This window comes from Palaemon carinicauda, chromosome 1, assembly GCF_036898095.1.
Source record: "Palaemon carinicauda isolate YSFRI2023 chromosome 1, ASM3689809v2, whole genome shotgun sequence".
In the NCBI taxonomy this organism is placed as follows: Eukaryota; Metazoa; Arthropoda; class Malacostraca; order Decapoda; family Palaemonidae; genus Palaemon; species Palaemon carinicauda.
This window is the reverse complement of record NC_090725.1, coordinates 263,548,187-263,572,262: the sequence shown is the minus strand read 5'-3', so window position 1 is coordinate 263,572,262 and position 24,076 is coordinate 263,548,187. Positions and strand designations below refer to the sequence as shown.

General features: G+C 44.3%; 1 protein-coding gene across 1 annotated transcript in view; it reads right to left on the bottom strand.

Moving 5' to 3' along the window:
* LOC137655809 (glutamate receptor ionotropic, kainate 2-like) overlaps nt 1-23,197 on the bottom strand; it is a 360,856-nt gene extending 337,659 nt beyond the window's left edge. The window contains exon 1 of the mRNA XM_068389980.1: nt 22,905-23,197. The gene's annotated coding sequence lies outside the window, so the exon portion shown is untranslated. The remainder of the gene's footprint in view (nt 1-22,904) is intronic.
* Nucleotides 23,198-24,076: the final 879 nt, after the last annotated feature.

Sequence of the window (24,076 nt, the reverse complement as noted above, 5' to 3'; positions counted from 1 at the left end):
AAGTCCCTCTCCTTGTCCCAATGGCTGTTGAGATGGAACTGGAGAGGACAAAGATTCAGTCTTCAATGTGGGACGAATTGCTCCAAGGGGGAGAGGGTTCCTATCAGACTCATCCATTTCCTTGCTGAGCAAACTTTCTTGCTTTGAAATGATCTTAGTTTCAACTTGGCTTGCTCTATCCTTAAGGGAGACGGAAAAGCCCGAAAAATCTGACTCCGTATCGTCATCCCCAAATATAAAATCTCTTGAGATGGAACCAAGAGAGACTTTTCCTTGTTTACAAGGAGACCCAGTTCTTTCGCAAGGTCCAAGGTTGTTTGAAGATCCTTCAGGCAGTGATCGTAAGAGGTGCGCTCTGAGAAGCCAGTCGTCGAGATACAGGGAGGCTCTTATGCCCCTTGAATGTAGGATCTTTGCTACATTCAGCATGTGCTTCGCAAAGATCTGAGGTGCTGTGCAAAGGCCGAAGCATAGGGCTCTGAATTGGAAGACGTCTCCCATGAAAACGAACCTTAGGTAGGGTCTGAAGCACAGATGGATGGGGATGTGGAAGTAGGCGTCCTGAAGGTCTAATGAGACCATCCAGTCATCCCTCCTTATTGCTACTAGCACTGACTTCGAAGTTTTCCATGGTGAACTTCGTTTTGATGATGAACTTGTTCAGCGCACTCACATCCAGAACTGGACGCCATCCCCCCGAGTTCTTGGGTACCAGGAGTAGCCGATTGTAGAAACCAGGTGAACGGATATCCTGAACCTTCTCTATGGCCCCCTTTTCTAACATAAGAGACACTTGGATCGAAAGAGCTTGTCTCTTTGCCTCCTCTCTGTATCTGGGAGAGAGATCCACGGGAACTAAGACCAGGGGAGGGCTCCCTAGAAAGGGGATCTTGTAACCCTCCCTCAAGATCTGAATAGACCATTGGTCTGCTCCTCTCTTCTCCCACGCTTGCCAGAATTTGAGTAGTCTGGCACCCACTGCCTGAAGGCGAAAACAGTCAGACTCTGCTTCGCCCTGCTCTGAAACCTCTTCTCTTACTCCTTCTAGCATCAGGTCTGGAGCTACCCCTGCTGGAAGATCTTCCTCGAAAGGGCTGGGAAAACTTGGGAAAAGTATCTTCCTTAGGCTTGCGGCTGGTTAAAGAGGGAGGCAGAGCCTTTCTAGCAGTCTTGGAGACAAGATCCTGAGTAGCCTTCTGAGCTAAAGCTGAAGAAATCTCCCTGATAAGTTCTTGTGGAAACAGTAATGGAGAAAGAGGCACATATAAAAGTTCAGACTTCTGGAAGGGAGTCACCCCCGGCGAAAGAAAAGAGCATAGTTGATCTCTTTTCTTAAGGATGCCTGCACAAAAAAGAGCTGCAAGTTCATTAGAGCCATCCCTCAAGGCTTTGTCCATGCACGACATCAAATGGACCAGAGCAGAGATATCCCCCTCTTTAAAAGTCTCAACTTTTTTACCCAAGGCCCCAAGTGTCCAGTCTAAAAAGTTAAAAACTTCAAAGGCTCAAAAAATTCCCTTGAGAAGGTGGTCCATTTCTGAAGTAGACCAAAAAATCTTGGTCTTTCTCAAGGCCGACCGACGAGGAGCGTCTATGAGGCTTGAGAAATCTCCCTGGGCAGAGGCAGGAATCCCCAAGCCGAGAACTTCTCCCGTCTCGTACCAGATGCTCGACCTCGAAGCCAGTCTAGCTGGAGGAAAGGAAAAAGACGTCTTTCCTAAGGCCTTCTTAGACTGTAACCAGTCACCCATTAATTTAAGAGCTCTCTTGGACGAACGCGACAGTACCATCTTAGTAAAGCAGGCTTTCTTAGAGGCTTTGCCTAGAGTAAACTCAAGACGGGGGCCAGCGCGGAGGTATAGGCACAAAAAAGTCTGAAAACTCTTCCGTAAAAACTCTCATTAGTTTTTTAAGATCGGCAGAATGACGGAAAGAAACAGAGTCCTCGTCTTCTGAAACGTCATCAAACTCCGAAGGAGAAAGCTGGGCTTCTACTTCCTTCTCTTGCAACGTTCCGCCGGGAGCAGTAGGGTTAAGAGCGGTATCAATTTCATAAAAATCCTGAGTGCCAACCGCAATAGAAATAGGCTCATTGCGAACAGTAACAGGCGGCAGAGTTGCGTGCGGCTCATTCGAACGCTCGCAATCAGCTCGATCGGAGACGAGAAGTTCCTGTACATAAACCGCATCGATGTCTTGAAAAGAATAAGCCTCCTCATCGTAATCCAAACTAACATCCGAAATATGACAAGGGATAGGACGTTCAGGATCATATTCAGAAACACGCTTGCCGTCAACTGCTGGCAAGCATTCATTACTACGAACCGCTTGTTGTTCAGCGACTCGTTCAACTGTAATCCTCCCGGAAACGCAACCTGAAGGACGCTCACTAAAATAATAGGACGTTTGGCAGCCTGTTTGAAAGGACGTTCGGTAGCCTGTTTGCAAGGACGTTCGGCAGCCTGTTCCAAAGGAGGATCGGCAGCCTGTTCTGTAGGAAGTCCAGAAGCCTGAGTCGAAGGACGTTCGAAAGACTTATCCAAAGAACGAACATAAGCCTGTATAACAGGACGATCGGTAACCCGTTCGCAAGGACGTTCAATAACCTGTTTAACAGGACGTCCGACGTCTTTCTTAGAAGAACGCACGGGCACATTGTCTCGATCGCGTTCAATAAAAGAACCATGGACTGCGGACTTAGGAGAACGATCACGATCACTTCCTAAAGGCCGTTCGTAGCGGCTAGCAGGAAGCTTAGATCCCCGATTACAAGGACGCTCGGAAACACATCCTGGCTCGCTGCTCCGATCACGACCGCTGATATGAGATTTGTCGCTGCGCTGGTATGATTGCATAAAGGATGAGAGCCTGCTTTGCATGTCTTGAAGAATTACAAAGTTAGGATCCGAACGTTGTGAAAACGGTGATGAAATCATAACGTTCTCCTCATCGCTAAACGGAACAGAGCGCCTAGAAGGCGAAACCCAGTCTGAAGGCTGCTTGGGAGCTTGGAATGAGGTAAAGCCTGGTCCTGAGTGCACAGAAGGATCCTTGGAAACGTCCAGCGTTCTAAAAGGACATTTGATCGGGGGGCTTTCAAAAGGCTCTGGAGTATCCCAGTGACTGCATCCAGGTTTTGAACTAGCAGGACGTCGATAGGCCTTATCATAGGACCTCTTAGGAGGTCTGGAAGCGAGCTTCCAGCCTCTTTTAGGCAAGGGGTCATCCGAAGACGACGAAAAACACTTAACCTCACCTTTCCAATGGTGAGGGCGAACGTCCTGGGAGGCGCCCACAGGTATGTTCGAGGGGACGTCTGCTCGTTTGATAAAGCCTCTCGTCTCCTTTCGCCTTTCGACATTCCTTCTCCCAGGGGTTGGGGAGCTTGGAAGAGGTCTAGGACTAGGAGGATGACAGACACGAGCAGGCGCACCTTCCACTGCACTTAACTTTACTGCACTTGCACCTTCACCTTTTAATAGACGCACATCAGACATCAACTGTGTCCTGTCCGCAGCCAAAGATTCATCTTTAACGCCGAGAGCTTGAATCGCCACTAACATATCTTTTAGTGAAGGTCCATTAGCAATTGCAATAGTGGGATCGGGATCTACCATTACAGGTGAAGGAATAGGATTAATGACATGGGAGGAGAAAATATCTCTAGATGAGCGAGAAGAACTACGCCTCAATCTATCCCTTTTGAGTTTACGTCTGTATCTATCAAACTCAATCCATTCATGCTCTGACAGCAAAACACATTCGTCACAGCGATCACCTAAATCACACTCTTTACCTCTACATGCAACACAGAGAGAATGGGGGTCAAGAGAGGCTTTAGCCATACGGGTCTCACACTCACTAGTCACTCATAACCTAAAAGTTATAGGGGGGGTGGCCATTTTGAAAATTTAAGAGAATTCAGACAAGCAAAGGTCAAAAATCATCTAATCCAAACAAAATCAAGAAATATCCAAAGCGAGATCAAAAACAAGCGGGAGTCAATAACCAAAGACTTGTACTTCACCAAAAAACCGATCAGTAATGACGGAGTAGAATTCACGTGTCGCCGCTAGCGACGGCAGGGAATATACGAGGGTCACTGGAATGGTTCCCAGGTACCTCGCTAGGGTGCAGGGGTGGTACACCTGGCTATCCCACTGGCGGTTGGCACGAGTTTCGAATTATGTTATTTTCATTAGTAAAATAAATTTTTGAATATACTTACCCGATAATCATGTAGCTGTCAACTCCGTTGCCCGACAGAATTCTACGGAAGGGATACGCCAGCGATCGCTATACAAGAGGGGGGTGTACTCACAAGCGCCACCTGTGGCCAGGTACTGCAGTACTTCTTGTTGACACCACCTCAATTTTTCCTCGGTCCACTGGTTCTATGGGGAGGAAGGGTGGGTCAATTAAATCATGATTATCGGGTAAGTATATTCAAAAATTTATTTTACTAATGAAAATAACATTTTTCAATATTAATCTTACCCGATAATCATGTAGCTGATTCACACCCAGGGAGGTGGGTGAAAACCAGTGTACATGTATATCAAGAAGCTAAGTATCCCGTATTTCATATTATCAGTTATTCAAAATAACAATGAAATTATAAGTACCTGGTAAGGAAGTCGACTTGAGCCATTACTCTGCCTTAAATAAGTTCGTCTTCCTTACTGAGCGCAGCGTTCCTCTTAGGAGGCTGAACAACTCTAAGGTGCTGAAGTATCAAGGGCTGCAACCCATACTAAAGGACCTCATCACAACCTTTAACCTCGGCGCTTCTCAAGAAAGAATTGACCACCCGCCAAATCAACAAGGATGTGGAAGGCTTCTTAGCCGACCGTACAACCCATAAAAAGTATTCAAGAGAAAGGTTAAAAGGTTATGGGATTATGGGAATGTAGTGGCTGAGCCCCCGCCTACTACTGCATTCGTTGCTACGAATGGTCCCAGGGTGTAGCAGTACTCGTAAAGAGACTGGACATCTTTGAGATAGAATGATGCGAACACTGACTTGCTTCTCCAATAGGTTGCATCCATAACACTCTGCAGAGAACGGTTCTGTTTGAAGGCCACTGAAGTAGCCACAGCTCTCACTTCATGTGTCCTTACCTTCAGCAAAGCAAGGTCTTCTTCCTTCAGATGAGAATGTGCTTCCCTAATCAGAAGCCTGAATAGTAAGAAACTGAGTTCTTAGACCTTGGAAAAGAAGGCTTCTTGATAGCACACCATAAGGCTTCTGATTGTCCTCGTAAAGGTTAAGACCTTTTTAGATAGTACCTAAGAGCTCTAACTGGGCAAAGTACTCTCTCCAGTTCATTCCCCACCAAGTTGGACAGGCTTGGGATCTCGAACGACTTAGGCCAAGGACGTGAAGGAAGCTCGTTTAGCAAAAACCGAGCTGCAAGGAACATGTAGCCGTTTCAGATGTGAAAACAATGATCCTGCTGAAGGCGTGGATCTCACTTACTCTTTTAGCTGTTGTCAAGCACACGAGGAAAAGAGTTTTTAATGTGAGGTCCTAAAAAGAGGCTGATTGGAGAGGTTCAAATCTTGATGACATAAGGAACCTTAGGACCACGTCTAGATTCCAGCCTGGAGTGGACAACCGACGTTCCTTTGAGGTCTCAAAAGACCTAGGGAGGTCCTGTAGATCTTTGTTGGTGGAAAGATCCAAGCCTCTGTGGCGGAAAACCGCTGCCAACATACTTCTGTAACCCTTGATCGTAGGAGCTGAAAGGGATCTTACTTTCCTTAGATGTAACAGGAAGTCAGCAATCTGGGTTACAGTGGTACTGGTTGAGGAAACTGCATTGGTCTTGTACCAGCTACGGAAGACTTCCCCTTGAGACTGATAGATTCTGAGAGTGGATGTTCTCCTAGCTCTGGCAATCGCTCTGGCTGCCTCCTTCGAAAAGCCCCTAGCTCTTGAGAGTCTTTCGAAAGTCTGAAGGCAGTCAGACGAAGAGCGTGGAGGTTTGGGTGTACCTTCTTTACGTGAGGTTGACGTAGAAGGTTCACTCCTAGAGGAAGAGTCCTGGGAATGTCGACCAGCCATTGCAGTACCTCTATGAACCATTCTCTCGCGGGCCAGAGCGGAGCCAACCAACGTCAGCCGTGTCCCTTTGCGAGAGGAGAACTTCTGAAGTACCCTGTTGACAATCTTGAACGGCGGGAATGCATACAGGTCGAGATGGGACCAATCCAGCAGAAAAGCATCCATGTGAACTGCTGCTGGGTCTGGAATCGGAGAACAATACAACAGGAGTCTCTAGGTTATCGAGGTAGCGAACAGATCTATGGTTGGCTGACCCCACAGGGCCCAAAGTCTGCTGCAAACATTCTTGTGAAGGGTCCACTCTGTGGGGATGACCTGACCCTTCCGGCTGAGGCGATCTGCCATGACATTCATACCGCCCTGAATGAACCTCGTTACCAGCGTGAGCTTTCGATCTTTTGACCAGATGAGGAGGTCCCTTGCGATCTAGAACAACTTCCACGGAAGAGTCCCTCCCTGCTTGGAGATGTAAGCCAGGGCTGTGGTGTTGTCAGAGTCCACCTCCACCACCTTGTTAAGCTGGAGGGACTTGAAGTTTATCAAGGCCAGAAGAACCGCCAACAACTCCTTGCAATTGATGTGAAGTGTCCTTTGCTCCTGATTCCATGTTCCCGAGCATTCCTGTCCGTCCAAAGTCGCACCCCAGCCCGTGTCTGATGCGTCCGAGAGGAGACGGCGGTCGGGTTTCTGAACAGCCAAAGGTAGACTTCCTTGAGAAGAAAGCTGTTCTTACACCACGCGAGAGAAGACCTCCTCTCTTCGGAAACAGGAACTGAGACCGTCTCTAGCGTCATGTCCTTTATCCAGTGAGCAGCTAGATGATACTGAAGGGGGCGGAGGTGGAGTCTCCCTAACACGATGAACAGGGCCAGCGATGAAAGTGTCCCTGTTAGACTCATCCACTACCTGACTGAGCATCGGTTCCTTCTCAGCATGCTCTGGATGCATTCTAGGGCTTGGAAGATCCTTGGGGCCGACGGAAAAGCCCGAAAAGCTCGACTCTGAAGATCCATACCCAGGTAGACAATGGTCTGGGATGGGACGAGCTGGGACTCCTCAAAATTGACCAGGAGGCCCAGTTCCTTGGTCAGATCCATAGTCCATCTGAGAATCTCCAGACAGCGACGACTTGTGGGAGCTCTTAAAAGCCAGTCGTCTGACGGAGCCGGACACAAGATCATGGTACTGCTGCACAGTCTGTGAACTGTCAACCATGGGGAAGCGAGGAAGTACAGTGACAACCCGAAGCTGTCTAGACTGTCTGGGTCGTACAGACAACTCCTTATCGGGTTGCTGAGGTTGCCGCACTGCGTCACAACAAGTCACTTCTGCTGGTTGTTGAACGTCTTCCCAGTGACACACTGACTCCGTAAACAAAAAATCCTCTAACAAGGACTAAGCTTGGACTGCATGTCTTGCAACACAGCTCAAGGTCTAGGGAGCAGGTGTGGTAACAGACGGGGTTAGCGACTGAAGTGGAACCATTACCTTCCCTGGAAGCATGTTATGCTTAAATAAAAGTCCATAGGAGGCTACGCAGCTAAAGGCTCCTCTCCAAATGACAGAGTCCTCAAGGGAATATCAGAAGGAGGGAGAAAAGCACTTTCTCATCTACAGGGACCATATCCGAGAAAAGCTAAGTTCTCTCAGTGAGGGTTTCACTGGTGCAAAAGCAGCAGACTAGAAGGCAACGTTATGAAACTGCTTGACAGTCTAGTGAGTTGGCAACAACCAAAGATGTGTGACTGAGAATCATGCGGTAAGGTATGCAGAGCATGCTGTATGCAGAGCATGCTGTATGCAGAGCATGCTGTATGTAGAGCATGCTGTAAGGTAAGCAGAGCATGTTGCATGGCGTGTAACATTTCTCAGAAATTCCATGACCAGTGCTAGATTGAGTAATATCGCATTACTGTCCATTGAAAGTGCACGTGCCGAGGGAATTGATTTAGACTGTTTTGTTGATGAATTTGATAGCCGGCATGATAATCGTAGAATTAAGCTGCACTAAATATACGTACTATAATCTACTTCACCTCAGGAAAGGGAAACTCGCCCTGTTGGCAACACTGCATTACTTCATGCATGCTTGCATGGGGTTTTAATATCAACATAATATTTACATTACATTCATAACTCATGATTCATTTTTGTTTTGAAGATATTTTTGCCATATTTTTGCGATTTTGTTAAAAATATATTGCAAGGAATACATATATATTTTTTTTTTTTTTTTTTTTAAGTAATACGAATAACCTCCATTATCATAATGTTTGTGTAGGCATACATGTATATGTTTTACAAATGCAAGTTATGAAAGTAATGAGGTGTTATTATTGTCATTTGTTATTTCAAAGTTGAATGGGAAGAGGCTCAAGTTGAGGAGAAAGTGGCAGATGCATGCGTTGAGGTGGCTGACTCATAGCATGAGGTTCCTGCCTCAAGAGTTGCGCTTGCCTCAAGGGTTGAGGTGGCTGCGCAGAGAGAGGCTCTTGACTCACGAGTTGAGGTTCTTGAGGTGTGAGCTGCGAGAGTTGAGGTAGCGGCTGCGCAGAACGCAGTTCCTGTCTCACGAGTTGAGGTTCTTGAGGTGCTAGCCTCAAGAGTTGAGGCTCTCGCCTTGAGGAAAGTTGAGGTAGCAGCTGCGAGAGCTGAGGTGGCTGCCTCAAGGATGGTAGAGGTTGTCGTACCTCAAGAGGTTGTTGCCTCGAAGATGGTCTAACTGCAAGAAACTCTTGCCTCAAAGGAAGAGGAGGATGTAAGGCATAAGACTCCTGTTCCCATTGTTGAGGTTGCCTTAAGGAAGGTGGAGGTTGCTGCACAACGCTGGTAACTGGCAACTCCCAACGCGGTAGCTCACGCATGGAGGTAGCTTGAGGAACCTCAACTTCGTACGTCTGGCAGACTGGACTGCGGTGAGGAGGAGCGCTCGCAGGAGGAGGTGTATTAACCTTCTCTGCCTGAAACTCCTGCATCAACACCGCAAGCTGAGACTGCATTGTCTGCAGTATAGACCACTAGAGTTTAAGAAAGACAACAACAAACGGAGCTACTGTCCGTTGAGACTGAGGGTCTAAAACAGCTGGTGCGGCAACAGACGGAGCTACTGCCTGTTGCGATACCACCTTGCCTCTCTGGGAGGTGTGCAGTTGTCGTACTGCAGCAAGTCCGAACTGACCCAGGGCTAATGGCTACACCTAGGAGTTGGACTTGTGCGGAAGGGACCGACTTGCACTTAAAAGCTGCAAGATTTGGTCCATGGTTTCTGCGAGAAACCTCTTACGCAGACGAGGAATAAAAGGGCTCTCTCGTCTTTGTGTGGGTGGGGTGATCACGTCGGCAACGTGTGTAGATACACCCGAAACCACGGAGGGAAAACGTCTGTTCGTCGATCAAGGCCTGCTGAACCCATAAGTCCTTCGACATTACTTCTCCCCTGGGCTTGGGAGCTTGTAAGAGGTCCCAGACTAGGCGAACAACTGGCACGAACAGACGAACCCTCGACCGCAACACTGTAACACTTTGCGCTAATCACTTATCACTTTTGATTTTCTGTTTGCACTTATTTCACTGAACTCGAAACTTTAAGTGGTTTGTACCTGAAACACGCAATTCTATCCTTCCTTAAAAGTTAGTAATTGCGAAAACAGAATTACAATGTAACAGAAAAATCTAATGAAAGATAAATAATTCAGTGGCTGGAAAGAGACTAAACACTAGATCAAATAAACTACGTTTAAAATCTCTCACCGCATAAAGCTTGAGAACAAGAATAAAACTCTAGAAACGTTTACCTTCTTCCCCTAAAGAGAATAGGGAGAAGAGCAAAAACGATAACAACGTTACTCGCTTGAACGAAACGTTTATCCTCCTCTCTCTCCCTCCGTCTCTATCTCTCTCTCTCTCTTGACTTAGAACCTGAGAGAAGAGCCCAATCATATATATCGTTAAAACATATTATTGTTAAAGGAAAAAAACTGAAAGATTTCCCAAATAAAAAGTTCCTTTATTAGAATTAAAACCATTAAGCTAAGAAAGAATGAACAAAACGCTAGAAACGGTTACTCTTACTGCAACGTGACACCGTGAAAATTCTCTCTCTATCGTAACGATAGAGCGCAAGTTGAACGTTCTGAACGTCAACAACTGCAGAGACAAAACAAAACGTTAGTTCAACTTTGAAAACAGTACGAGACTATCAAAGAAATTCTTTCAAAAACATTAAAATAGCATAATATGTTAACAGGTAAAACCGAAAAGACGGGCTCAATGTTAATTAACTTCGGTACCAAGAAAAGACCGCCTACTATTAGGAAAGGTCGAATATAAACAAATATAAAAATTAATTTTAATAAGTTTATAATAAAAGGAAGTTAATCGAAGAGGCCTATAAAAGGCGGAGAGATATAAAATAAATCTATAACTTTTGTTAAGCAAAATTAAGAAAGAGAGTCTATACTCTCTTAGACACCAACACTTCCGTCTAAGGGAAGGGTCGGCCATTTAAAAGTGAAAGAGAGTTCATACTCTCTTCGTCACCATAATTAATCAAATTAATTCCAAAAGCTAGCTAAGCTAATGATAAAACTTCCTGAATAGCGAAAGCTAAACTCTAGAGCAAATACATCACCAAATCGTGAGCAAAAAACTCCAGAATCAACAGCGTATCCATGTAGGTCTAGCCGGAGGCACGACAGAGGAAAAATTGAGGTGGTGTCAACAAGAAGTACTGCAGTACCTGGCCACAGGTGGCGCTTGTGAGTACACCCCCCTCTTGTATAGCGATCGCTGGCGTATCCCTTCCGTAGAATTCTGTCGGGCAACGGAGTTGACAGCTACATGATTATCGGGTAAGATTAATATTGAAAAATGATATTTTAATTATAAAATAAATTTTTGAATATACTCACCCGGTGAATATATAATAGCTGACGCTCCGGCGGCTCGACAGAAAAACACAAAAACTCGCGAGCGATCGCTATGAAGGTTGCGGGTGTGCCCACCAGCGCCAACTATCGGCCAGATACCGCATATACATGTAAACAGCTCCAATTCTTCTCATCCCGCTGGGTCTCTATCGGGGAGGAAGGGGGGGCCTTTAATTTATATATTCACCGGGTAAGTATATTCAAAAATTTATTTTATAATTAAAATATCATTTTTAAATATTTAACTTAGCCGGTGAATATATAATAGCTGATTCACACCCATGGTGGTGGGTAGAGACCAGAAATAATTAAGTTTACAGCGTATATGCTTAGAGTTTTTGACAGTTATATCATAACAAAACCCAAATATATATAGGTACCTGGTAAGGAAGTTGACTTAGACGATTACTCTGCCTTGTTAGTCTGTCTTCCTCACGAAGCCCAGCGATCCTCTTAGGATGCTGAAAGACTCCCAGGAGCTGAAGTATCAAGGGCTGCAACCCATACAACAGGACCTCATCAAACCACTAATCTGGGCGCTCTCAAGAAATGACATTTGACCACCCGCCAAATCAACCAGGATGCGAAAGGCTTCTTAGCCTTCCGTACAACCCAAAAACAAGATAAAAACATTTCAAGAGACAGATTAAAAGGATATTGGAATTAAGGTAATGTAGTGGTAGAACCCTCACCCACTACTGCACTCGCTGCAACGAATGGACCCAGTGTGTAGCAGTCCTCGTAAAGAGTCTGGACATCTTTTAAGTAAAATGACGCGAATACCGACTTGCTTCTCCAAAAGGTCGCGTCCATAATACTTTGCAGAGATCTATTTTGCTTAAAGGCCACGGAAGTTGCTATAGCTCTTACTTCGTGCGTCTTAACCTTAAGCAAGAATCGGTCTTTTTCATTCAAGTGAGAATGAGCCTCTCGTATTAAAAATCTGATAAAATATGACAAAGCATTCTTTGACATAGGCAATGATGGTTTCTTAACTGAGCACCATAATGCCTCAGATCCACCTCGTAAGGACTTAGTACGAGCTAAGTAGAACTTAAGAGCTCTAACTAGACACAGCACTCTTTCAAGTTCATTGCCTACGATCTCTGACAGGCAAGGTATATCAAAGGACTTAGGCCAAGGACGAGAAGGCAGTTCATTTTTGGCCAGGAAACCAAGTTGAAGTGAACATGTGGCTTTTTCTGTAGAAAAGCCGATGTTCTTACTGAAGGCATGAATTTCACTGACCCTTTTAGCCGAAGCCAAGCACACTAGGAAAAGCGTCTTGAGGGTGAGATCCTTCAGGGAGGCTGAATGTAATGGCTCAAACCTGTCTGACATGAGGAACCTTAGGACCACGTCTAAGTTCCATCCAGGAGTTGCCAAACGACGTTCCTTAGAGGTCTCGAAAGACTTAAGGAGATCTTGGAGATCTTTATTGTTGGAAAGATCTAAGCCTCTATGACGAAAGACCGAAGCCAACATGCTCCTGTAGCCCTTAATCGTGGGAGCTGAGAGGGAGCGAACATTTCTCAGATGTAAAAGAAAATCTGCGATTTGGGCTACAGAGGTACTGGAAGAGGACACAGATGCTGACTTGCACCAGTCTCGAAAGACTTCCCATTTCGACTGGTATACTCTGATGGTAGAAGCTCTCCTAGCTCTCGCAATCGCACTGGCTGCCTCCTTCGAAAAGCCTCGAGCTCTTGAGAGTCTCTCGATAGTCTGAAGGCAGTCAGACAAAGCGCGGGGAGGCTTTGATGAACATTCTTTACGTGGGGCTGACGTAAGAGATCTACCCTTAGAGGAAGACTTCTTGGAATGTCTACCAGCCATTGAAGTACCTCGGTGAACCACTCTCTCGCGGGCCAGAGGGGAGCAACCAACGTCAACCTTGTCCCTTCGTGAGAGGCGAACTTCTGCAGTACCTTGTTGACTATCTTGAATGGTGGGAATGCATATAAGTCCAGATGAGACCAATCCAGTAGAAACGTCTATGTGGATTGCTTCTGGATCTGGGACTGGTGAGCAATAGATTGGTAACCTTTTGGTCAACTAGGTGGCAAAGAGGTCTATGGTGGGTTGACCCCAAGTCGCCCAAAGACTCTTGCACACGTCCTTGTGGAGGGTCCATTCCGTGGGTATCACCTGACCCCTCCGACTGAGACAGTCTGCCAAGACGTTCAAGTCCCCCTGGATGAATCTCGTCAACAGGGAGATGCCTCGATTTCTTGACCATATGAGAAGGTCCCTTGCTATCTCGTACAGCGTGAGGGAGTGTGTGCCTCCTTGCTTGGAGATGTACGCCAAAGCTGTGGTGTTGTCTGAGTTGACCTCTACCACTTTGTTTCGAAGAAAGCTTTCGAATTTCATCAAGGCCAAGTGGACTGCTACTAGCTCCTTGCCGTTGATGTGCATGCTCTTCTGATTTGAGGTCCACAGACCCGAGCATTCCCGACCGTCCAGGGTCGCACCCCAACCCAAATCCGACGCGTCTGAGAACAACACGTGGTTTGGGTTCTTGACTGCTAGGGATAGTCCCTCTCTCAGACTGATATTGCTGTCCCACCATTTCAGGCATGCCTTTACTGGTTCGGAGACTGGGATTGATACCGTCTCTAACGTCTTGTCCTTGTTCCAGTGAGAGGCTAGATGGAACTGGAGAGGCCGAAGGTGTAGTCTCCCTAGCGAGACAAACTGCTCCAGGGATGAGAGAGTCCCTACGAGACTCATCCAACTCCTGACTGAACAACGTTCTCTTTTCAGCATTAGTTGGACTTTGAGCAGGGCTTGTTCTATTCGGGTGGCAGACGGAAAAGCCCGAAAAACTGGACTGCGAATCTCCATCCCCAAATATAGAATAGTCTGGGATGGGATCAGTTGGGACTTTTCTAGGTTGACCAAAAGTCCCAACTCCTTGGCCAGACCCAACGTCCAATGTAGATCCTGCAGACAGCGATGACTGGACGATGCTCTGAGAAGCCAGTCGTCCAAGTACAGGGAGGCTCGGATTCCCGATAGATGGAGGAATTTTGCCACATTCCTCATGAGCCTCGTAAACACGAGAGGAGCAGGACTGAGGCCAAAGCACAGGGCTCGAAACTGGTACACCACATTCCTGTAAACAAACCTCAGAAACGGTTGGGAATCCGGGTGTATAGGAATGTGGAAGTATGCCTCCTGAAGGTCGAGAGAGACCATCCAGTCGCCTTCCATTAATGCTGTCAAGACAGCTTGGTAGACTTCATCGTGAAGTTTGTCTTGACAATGAACACATTGAGCGCACTTGCCTCTTACGTACTCCTGCAGTGAACGTGGCTGCCAGATCATTGGAGCCATCCCTGATAGTCTTGTTCCTGCAGAGAACGTGGCTGTCAGATTATTGGAGCCATCCCTGATAGCCTTGTTTATGCATGACATAATTGTACAGCAAAACTTCAAACGCTCGAAAAAACTCCTAACAGGAGATGGTCTAGCTCTGAAGCCGACCATAAAATCTTGGAGCGTCTCATGGCCAGGTGCCAGGGAGAGTCTATGAGGTTTGAGAAGTCTATCTGGGCAGAGGCAGGAACTCCCAAGCCGAGAACTTCTCCCGTGTCATACCAGACGCTCGCTCTATAAGCCAGTTTAAAAGGAGGGAAAGCAAAGGCTGTCTCCCCCAAACTCCTCCTGGTGATCAACCAGTCGCCTAGCAAACGTAAAGCTCTCTTAGAAGAGCGAGAGAGCACTAGCTTAGAAAACAACGGCTTCGAAGTAGCTAGGCCTAGTGTAAACTCTGACGTTTAGGCGAACGAGGAGCAGCAGTTACAAAATGGTCCGGACAAAGATCCTTAAAAATCAGCATGATTTATTTAAAGTCCATAGAGGGCTGAGCAGCTTTAGGCTCCTCTCCGTCTGACAGAGTCCACAAGGGAATATCAGTAGGAGGGGGATCAGCAACTTCCTCATCTGAAGGAACCTCGTCCGACAATTGCCGAGTCTCAAGCAAGGGAGAGACCTGCTGTGGTGGCAATGCTTGACAAGCAGAGTCCACACGCAAAGGAGCATCAGTAGCAGTCAAGGACGATACGTCATGTAACTGCTTAAAGGACTGACCAGCAACAACAACAGGTGCGGGAGGACGCTCGACGTCAACTCGAGACTGCCTTGACTGCCTAGACTGCGCAGTCAAAACAACTCTTGACTGCGGTGCTTGACGCTCAACGTCAAAACAAGTCAACTTCGCTGGTTGGCGAACGTCCTGAACGTCAACAAGAGCAAGCGGCAGCGGCTGAACGTCCACAAGCGGCTGAAAGTCAACACGGGACTGCATCGAGTGCTGACGGCCAGGATCTCGATCAGCTAAGCGGCGAGGATCATCGTGAACCTGCTCAGCAGAATAGTCCTCCATAAAAGAGGCAAGCTTATTCTGCATGTCTTGCAGTACAACCCATTTAGGATCAACGGGAATGGGTGCGGTAAGAGACGAGGGTAACGTCTGTGACTGCAAAACCTTGCCTACACTAAGACTCTCGGAGCCTGTGTTACGCTTCTGTTTAGGCGTCGAGCAGTCTTCCGATGACTGCACAGAGTCAGAGCTGTCCCAATAGCTACAACCAGGATGCTGGACCTGTCCTGAAGGGACTGACTTTCGCTTTAAGGGTCTCGAAACCTTGCTCCACGGTTTCTTACGCGATAAGCCTTCGGATGACGAGGAGAAAACCGTCTCGCTCGTCTTATGGTAGGGGCGGTCTTGACGAGACACGCCTGAAACCATAGAGGGAACGTCTGTTCGTTGGTTAAAGCCTCTCGAACCCATAAGTCCTACGACATTACTTCTCCCTGGGGCATGGGAGCTTGCAAGAGGTCTCGGACTAGGCGAACGACAGGCACGAACAGACGAACCCTCTGTCGCAACACTGATAACACTTTGCGCAATTATCACTTTATCACTACAATTTTCTGTTTTTGCACTTACTTCACTGAAATCGAATTTTTCAATAGTTTCACATTAGGCATGAATAAAAACTGATTTCTACCTGAAGCACGCAATTCTCCCCTACCTCAAAAGGTTATAATTGCGAAATAAGTCGTATAATGTAAGCACATTTATACAAGCAAAAAAACAGTAAACATATATATCGAATAAAACGGAAATATATAAAGTTAAAAGGATCATTGACAGGGGAGGAGACTAAACACTAGTTCATTAAAAACTACGTTTTCAATCTCTCACCGTACAGTGCCTTGGGACGAGAATAAAAACTAAAAACGTTTTATCCTTTCTCCCCGTACAGAGACTTGGGACGAGAGTAAAAAAACTGACTCGAGAACAACGTTACTCGCTTGGGACGAGAATAAAGATCGGAACGTTCTCTCTTCCTCTCTCCCTCTCCGTCTCTCTCTCTCTTGATTTCACACAGAAGAGAAAAGCCCACTTACCCTTCGTCAATAAACAGGTTATTTGACCAAAGGAAAAAACTGAAAGGACTAAGAAATTGAAAATTAACAAGTTCCTTTAAATTAGTATTTAAAACATTTCAGTTTGAAAGAAGAATGAACAAAACGTCAGAATCGATTTACTCTTTCTGCAAAGTGAAACCGTGATTCTCTCTTTCTCTATCGTAACGATAGAGCGCAAACTGCGTAGCATAAATAAACCAAACGTTAGTTCATCTTTGAAACAGCACGAAGACTATTCAAAGAAAATCTTTCATAAAATATCTACTAAAAAATATTCATTTAATAAGTTTTAAATCATTTGCTCTGTAAGAGTTATTAACGAAAATAAAAGTTGAAAGGGCTCAACGTTGTTTAACTTCGGTTTCCAAGTTAGGACCGCCTACTCTCGGATTAGGGGAGGAATAGGTAAGGCCGCATATAAACAAATCATTAAAATTTATCTTGATGTTTATTATAAATGGAAAGCTAATCTATAATTAACAACAACAATTTATAACGTGATAAGATAATTGCTAAAAGCCTAAAATACACTTCCGTACTAAGGGAAGGGTCGGCCATTTTGAAAAGTCAAAGAAAGTCCAAAAAACAATCCAAAGTCATCAACAATTAAATCTATCCAAAAAAGAGTTCAAGAGTTTAAGTTGAAGATAAAACACCTGCACTGCGAAAGCTCAAACCAAAAGGAAGTACTTCACCAAGACTGTTGAAAAAACTCCAGGTTAACAGCGAGTAATGGTACGTCTTGTCGATCAGACCGACAGAGAAGAATTGAAGCTGTTTACATGTATATGCGGTATCTGGCCGATAGTTGGCGCTGGTGGGCACACCCGCAACCTTCATAGCGATCGCTCGCGAGTTTTTGTGTTTTTCTGTCGAGCCGCCGGAGCGTCAGCTATTATATATTCACCGGCTAAGTTAAATATTTAAAATTCTGCCATTGACGTCAGGGACGTAAGCTATATATATAACTACCGGGTAAGTCTTGTGTTTAAAAACCGAAGTTTCCCTGTCACTAAACACCGAAGTGTCGGAGTGACCCGAAGTGTCGGATTGACTAAAGTTACGAGAGCCCAAGGGTTCTGCGTAACTAATGTTACGAGACCCCGAAGGTCAGCGTAACGAGAAACCGAAGTTTCCCTGTCACAAAATGCAGAAGTGTCAGTGACTAAAGTTACGAAAGCCCTAGGGTTCAACGTAACTGATGTTACGGGACCCCGAAGGGTCAGCGTAAGAAACCGCAGTTTCCCTTGTCACAACACACCCGAGTGTTAGAGTGACTAAAGTTACGAGAGCCCAAGGGTTCAGCGTAACTAATGTTACGAGACCCCGAAGGATCAGTGTAACGAGGAACCGAGGTTCCTCTGTCATGAGCCCCGAAAGGTCAGCGTGATTGATAGCACAAGTTCCCGAAGGCTCAACGTTACCATCGTTACGAGAGCCCGAAGGTTCAGCGTAACTTAAACTCGAAGGTCTCGAGCGGAGTCCCGAAGGACTCCACTGTCATGAGACCCCGCAGGATCAACATGACGAAGGATCAAGATAACACCTCCGCACAAGAGGCTTGTTCTCCTGAAGGAGAATGTCGCTTAAGAGAAGGCTCTCGCTCCGCCCCTGAAGGAGAACCATAAGTGTAACGGGGGACCGCCAATGCCCAGAGGCGTTCTTCTCTCGAGGACGAGAGACTCGTTCCCCCGAAGTGATAACCTGCTTCGGAAAAAGCTCTGCCACCGCCCCTGGTGGATCAGCAAGCTCCTACAAGTTATTTCTCCCGAACGAGAGGGAAGTTCTCCCGAAGGAGATCGCCTAAGACAAGTTTTCTCCCAGCTCTATGGGAATAAAGCGTAGGCGCAAAATATCTCTCTCGCGAACAAAGGAGAAGTCCTCCCGAAGGAGGACATCGCCAAAGACAAGCTTTCTCCCAGCTCTATGGGAAAAAAGCGTAGGCTTAAAAATCTCTCTCTCGCGAACGAGAGTGAAGTCCTCCCGAAGAAGGACATCGCCTAAAACAAGCTTTCTCCCAGCTCTATGGGAAAAAAGCATAGGCGTAAAAACTCTTTCTCGCGAACGACAGAGAAGTCCTCCCGAAGGAGGACATCGCCTAAGGCAAGCTTCCTCCCAGCTCTATGGGAAAAAAGCATAGGCGTAAAAATCTATCTCGCAAACAAGAGAGAAGTACTCCCGTAAGAGGACATAGCCTAAGTAAAGCTTTCTCCCAGCTCCCTGGGAAAAAAGGCATAGGCGTAAACAAATCACTCTCTCTCTCTCTCGTGAGAGAGAGAGAGAGAGAGAGAGAGAGAGAGAGAGAGAGAGAGAGAGAGAGAGAGAGAGAGAGAGAGAGAGAGAGAGAGAGAGATAGAGAGAGAGAGAGAGAGAGAGAGAAGTTCCCTTCAGAGGAGGAACATCAAGTTGAAGGTTGACAGCGAATGCTACCTCGTAATGAGGGCAGCTCACGAGCTACCACATGTGTACAACGTCGCTGTTACCTGTGAAAAAAAAGAAGTGTTATCAATTACAATTCATTCTCCGTTGCATAAAATACACTATTCGGGGAATAAGTCACCTTCCTTGTAAGAAAATTCCTCGAAAGGGAGCTGAACTGTTATAAACTTTAATTCTGTAATGAAACAAAAACACGGCAGTGTTGAGAACCTGCCGAAAGACAACAACCTTACGGCGGAGGCAGTTGGATACGATGTCAACAGCACTAAAGTTACACGTATCTAACAACGTATATTTCCATTTATACATACAGTATATACACTCAAATATATATAAGATAAATGAAAACACACAAGAAAACCAAAAATAAAAATAAACGAAAAACATCAAGGCCAGTCTTTGCGGGAAAGAAGGGCAGCATGTCCGTCCTCTACCGAGCCAAATAGTAAAGTGGTTACTCAGCCGAGAGGTGTGAGTGAGTGAGGTAGCCAGTCTACCCCACCCCCCACCTGCTAACTAGCGGATGGGGTAGTTATCCCTCACTAAAATTATCATGGCTCGTTTTTCAGCTGCGCCGAAAGTAATACCCTATTATAAATAGCGAAGGTTTGTGTCGGAACAAATGTAAAATTAAAGAAATTAATGACTTACTTTTATGACAGCGACGACGAAACTTGTGGGTCACTGAGGTGTTGTGACTGTGACGTCTTAACTTCTGTTTATCCACAACGATGTTTTTTCTTTGTCTTAGCTTAGTACTGCACTTGGGACACTGTAACCGTTGGGCTATTACATTATGAGATTTAAGAAAATTATCAACATTGGAATTCACCGAAATACTTTCAAGTATGGATTACTGCAGTCGTTACAAATTTCTAAAACTTCCAACGTAAAATACGCAAAAAGACGTCACTTGAACTAACAAAGACCTGACTTAGACAAAGGTTTCCACAGAAAAGGGTTTGTTGGAAGGTGGGAGTTGGGAAATAGTAAACCCCCTGTGCAAACTTTCCATACGTATGGGTTCATGATTGGTTAACGGAAAAGCAACGGAGTCTAGACAGTAAACATGAATGAACCAGAATGGGAAACTTGTCCAGAGCAAGTATTTATGTGAAATCTGGGGGTGACAAGGTAATAACAAAATGTATAAAAGTAATATAGAAAGATAAAATGGAGTGTATGATAAATATTATCTAATGGGAATATAAAATGAGGGGATTTTATAGGATATCAGATAACATATATATATATATATATATATATATATACATATATATATATATATATATATATATATATATATATATATGTATACCAAGGCACTTCCTCAAATTTTGGGGGGTAGCCGACATCAAACAAGTGAAACAGAAAAGGGGGACCTCTCCTCTCTACGTTCCTCCCAGCCTGACAAGGGACTCAACCGAGTTCGGCTGGTACTGCTAGGGGTGCCACAGCCCACCCTCCCCCGTTATCCACCACAGATGAAAATTCATGACACTGAATCCCCTACTGCTGCTACCTCCGCGAATAATAAAATGGGTAATTCTTGAGTCAAACGTAATATGTATATGAGGGTATTACATAAAAGGAATGGTATAGTTGTACTGAATCAAGTAAAATACTTACTTGAATAATGCGGGGAAGTCGAATAGTTGAATGAGGCAGTTAAAATGACGTCAGGGAAAATGGGGGGGGGGGGTTATAAGAGAAGAAGTAATCCTATTGGTGGAGGGGAAGTTTATGCGCAGGTGGGAGGAGTTTATGCGCAGAAGGTTGAAAGTTCTTATGTACAAATGAATGAACGAGAGCGACTACAACCAGTCGGTAGAGTGTCAACAAATAAATGAAAAACACTGCTAATGTTAGCATGTTACGCTAACATTGCTAATGGCAGCTCAATATTACCGTATTTTTTCATTGGTTTATCATACATCCAAGAAGGTAATGTATAGAGAAGAAAAGGCTTGTTTTACCATTGTATACTGATTCCCCAGTATGTTTTCCCTACACAAAACCCTGAGTTCCCACTGGGAGTCCCCCATTAGCCTATCGTTGAATATATATATATATATATATATATATATATATATATATATATATATATATATATATATATATATATATATATATATATATATATATATATGGTATTATTACAGTTTCAACCATTATGGGAAATCTATTATATTAATATTTTTCCTGAGTAAAGCAAGTCTTTTGTAGTATTTCTGTATATTATCATCTGTCGCAAATGCCTAGTTCTTTATATATCGACGATCAAACTCACGCTACTCATGTCTTCCTCCCAGATTTTTTCTAAGTCTGTTGTTATTGTTGACAGTGTCTTGTTTTTGCTCAAATGAGCCCTGTAACCACTATAATCCGCAGACAAACTAGTCCACTATGAAGTCTTACACATTTGGCCATTCACAGCGCCTATCCACTATGACGTCTTACAGGTTTGGCCAATCACAGGCTCACAGCGCTACAATACATTATCTTACTCAGGCATTTCATTTCATTCTTAGACATGGAGGCCATAGCAAGCACGTCATCTCATGTTGCACAAGAAGTTGAAATTCCATCTTCTTGTCTTGACTGTTTCCTAACTTACAATGAATTTGTTGTAACTTATTCGGGGAATATTGAAAAACTAGTGGATTTGTGCCAGAGACACAATTTAATTTTACAAAATAAAAATTGTCCTGCATGTCAAGGATCCTTCGCAACGGCTTCACGTTTTCCTCAAAGCAGCAGCACATCTTTATGAGCCAACAGTTTAAGGTAAGCTTCATTGATTTATAGAGTATATTATAATGGTGATAGTATAACGATGTATACAGCAGTACCATCACTTTGGATTTGGTTTGATGGATGTGTTAGGTAGTGGCCGTAAGGGGGGGGGGGTCGCAGGGGCTAGGCCTACAGTAGGTAGGGGTACAGGGACCTAGGTTAGGTGGTTGTATTAGGTTCGGTAGTGCCCCGAAAATCACTGTGGCCTTAATGGGGGGGCGGAGCCCCCCCCCCCCCCGCCCCCTGGTAGGCCTAGGGCCCCTAGGCTAGGTTAGGTGGGTTTATTAGGTTTGGTAGTGCCCTGAAAATCACTGTGGCCTTAAGGGGGGGTCGCAGGGGGGGCAGAGCCCCCCCCCCCCCCCCCGGTAGGGCTAGGTAGGGCTAGGTAGGGGTATAGGGGGAGGGGTGGTGGAAGGATAACTATTCATTTGTTTCAAATATCATTTGAACCTCCCCCCACCCAAAACCCCAGTTCCCACCTGGTGTCCCCCATAATTGTTGGGATGAAGTAGGGTCTTTCTGCATTACAACATATGAAACAAAAACAATAAAAACACGGTTACAAACACTGATTTTTCTGGAAAAACTTGTTGTTTTAACTCCAATTACATAGTAAATCTCTAAATCGGATGGTTTGCGGTCAAAATAAACGTTAAATCCGTTGTAACTACACTATTTCTGATGCAACAAATATATTTTTATTCCAGTTTTCCCATAATGGTTGAAACTGTAATTTTACCATATATATATATATATATATATATATATATATATATATATATATATATATATATATATATATATATATATATATATTTCTGAAACTATTCATTTGCGATGGGAACGAGTGTCATTTTTGAAGAGCGGAATTTCTTCTATAGAAAAAAGTAACTTTTTCCCTAGGTTACATTGCCCTGTAATACAGTACAATAATACCCAGTCTTTTTCTAAACCACCGACGGAAGGAGGATCCTGTGATATATGCTGACAAAAGGAGCAAAACGGATATTTTTTTTTATTAAAATCTGTAACTTTGTTAATAGAGGTTTCCGCTAGAAGTACATGGTATTCAAAATAATATATAGGCAAAGATCTATTCAATTATGCGAGTTTTAATGTCCTAACTAATGTTAAATCATTCTATAATTAAAGCAATTATACAATTCAACCTTACAATACCCACGTTTTAATCCTAGAAAAAAAATATGTACAAGATTACAAATTTGACTTACCTTAAAGCAATGTTAAACTTAACACGAAGTCTTTTACATTTTTTTCCTCCCGTAAAAGCATAGATTGGGTATATCAAGAGGCATCTGGAGCCTGCAATTCGGCCTAGCCTTGAAAAACTCTTCAAACCAAAATCACTTTAATGTTTCACTCCCAGCTTCGACTCCAAACTTCATAATACAATGATTACAACTAGAGTCCAAATACATAACTGTTGCAGGATATGGCACATCGGTTACAGTCGAAGTCATTCTAAATGTCTTCAGACTTCAGTTCATAACACGGACACTTAACATGAAAGGATGCTTGTTTTGTATGTGACCAGTGTACTGTTCAGGTTCAGGTTCTGGGGTGAGGCATAGCTTTTACAACGGCGCCTCCAACAATTATCTTGTACTGTTTTGTCTTTTCTTCCACATCAAGTTTAATACTTCTTTTTCATTTTCTATATTTGTTTCACTAAATAGGAATAATTCTACTATTTTCTTTAAGTCTTCCTCGTATGGTTGTTGTAGCTCAATTACTTCATTCCTTTCTTTTCTATATTCCTGGCAAAATAACAAAATATTTATCAAATCTTCCTCCTCGTTTTCACAAAAATTACAGTTTACATCCCCCCCATTGTGTCTATTTACAATATTTAGTTTTAACGTATTAGTTCTTGCTCTAAAAAGATATTACTGAAGCAAATGTATTGTCATAAATTAACTGTTCTTTAATTTCTTTCTTACACGTTCTATATATTTCTAAGCTCACTTTACTTTCTATTTCTTCTTTCCACTTTTCAGTATCCCACTTTCTGGTTTCCGTTTTTATTTTTGCCTTGTTCATTCTTCTTATTTGTCTTATGCCTAAACTTAATTCTTCCAAATACTTTGCAGGTTGTTTCCACCATCTTCCTTCTTTTTCTTGAATATCCTGGATAATTATTTTCAGTATTTCCTTCTTTCCATTCAGGGTACGATTTAAGTACTGCAGCTTCCCATCCATCAACCTTGCTTTCATAGAAGATGCACCTATCTCCCCTCTTAGAGTAGTATTAGCTGTGCTTTTAGTGGCACCTAAAATCTTCCTGTATACCACATTCTCTATTCTTTGTAGTTTCTCTATTTCAGTTTCTGTTAGATTTATAACACTTGTTCCATACAAAATAGATGGTAAAGAAATATTTTTC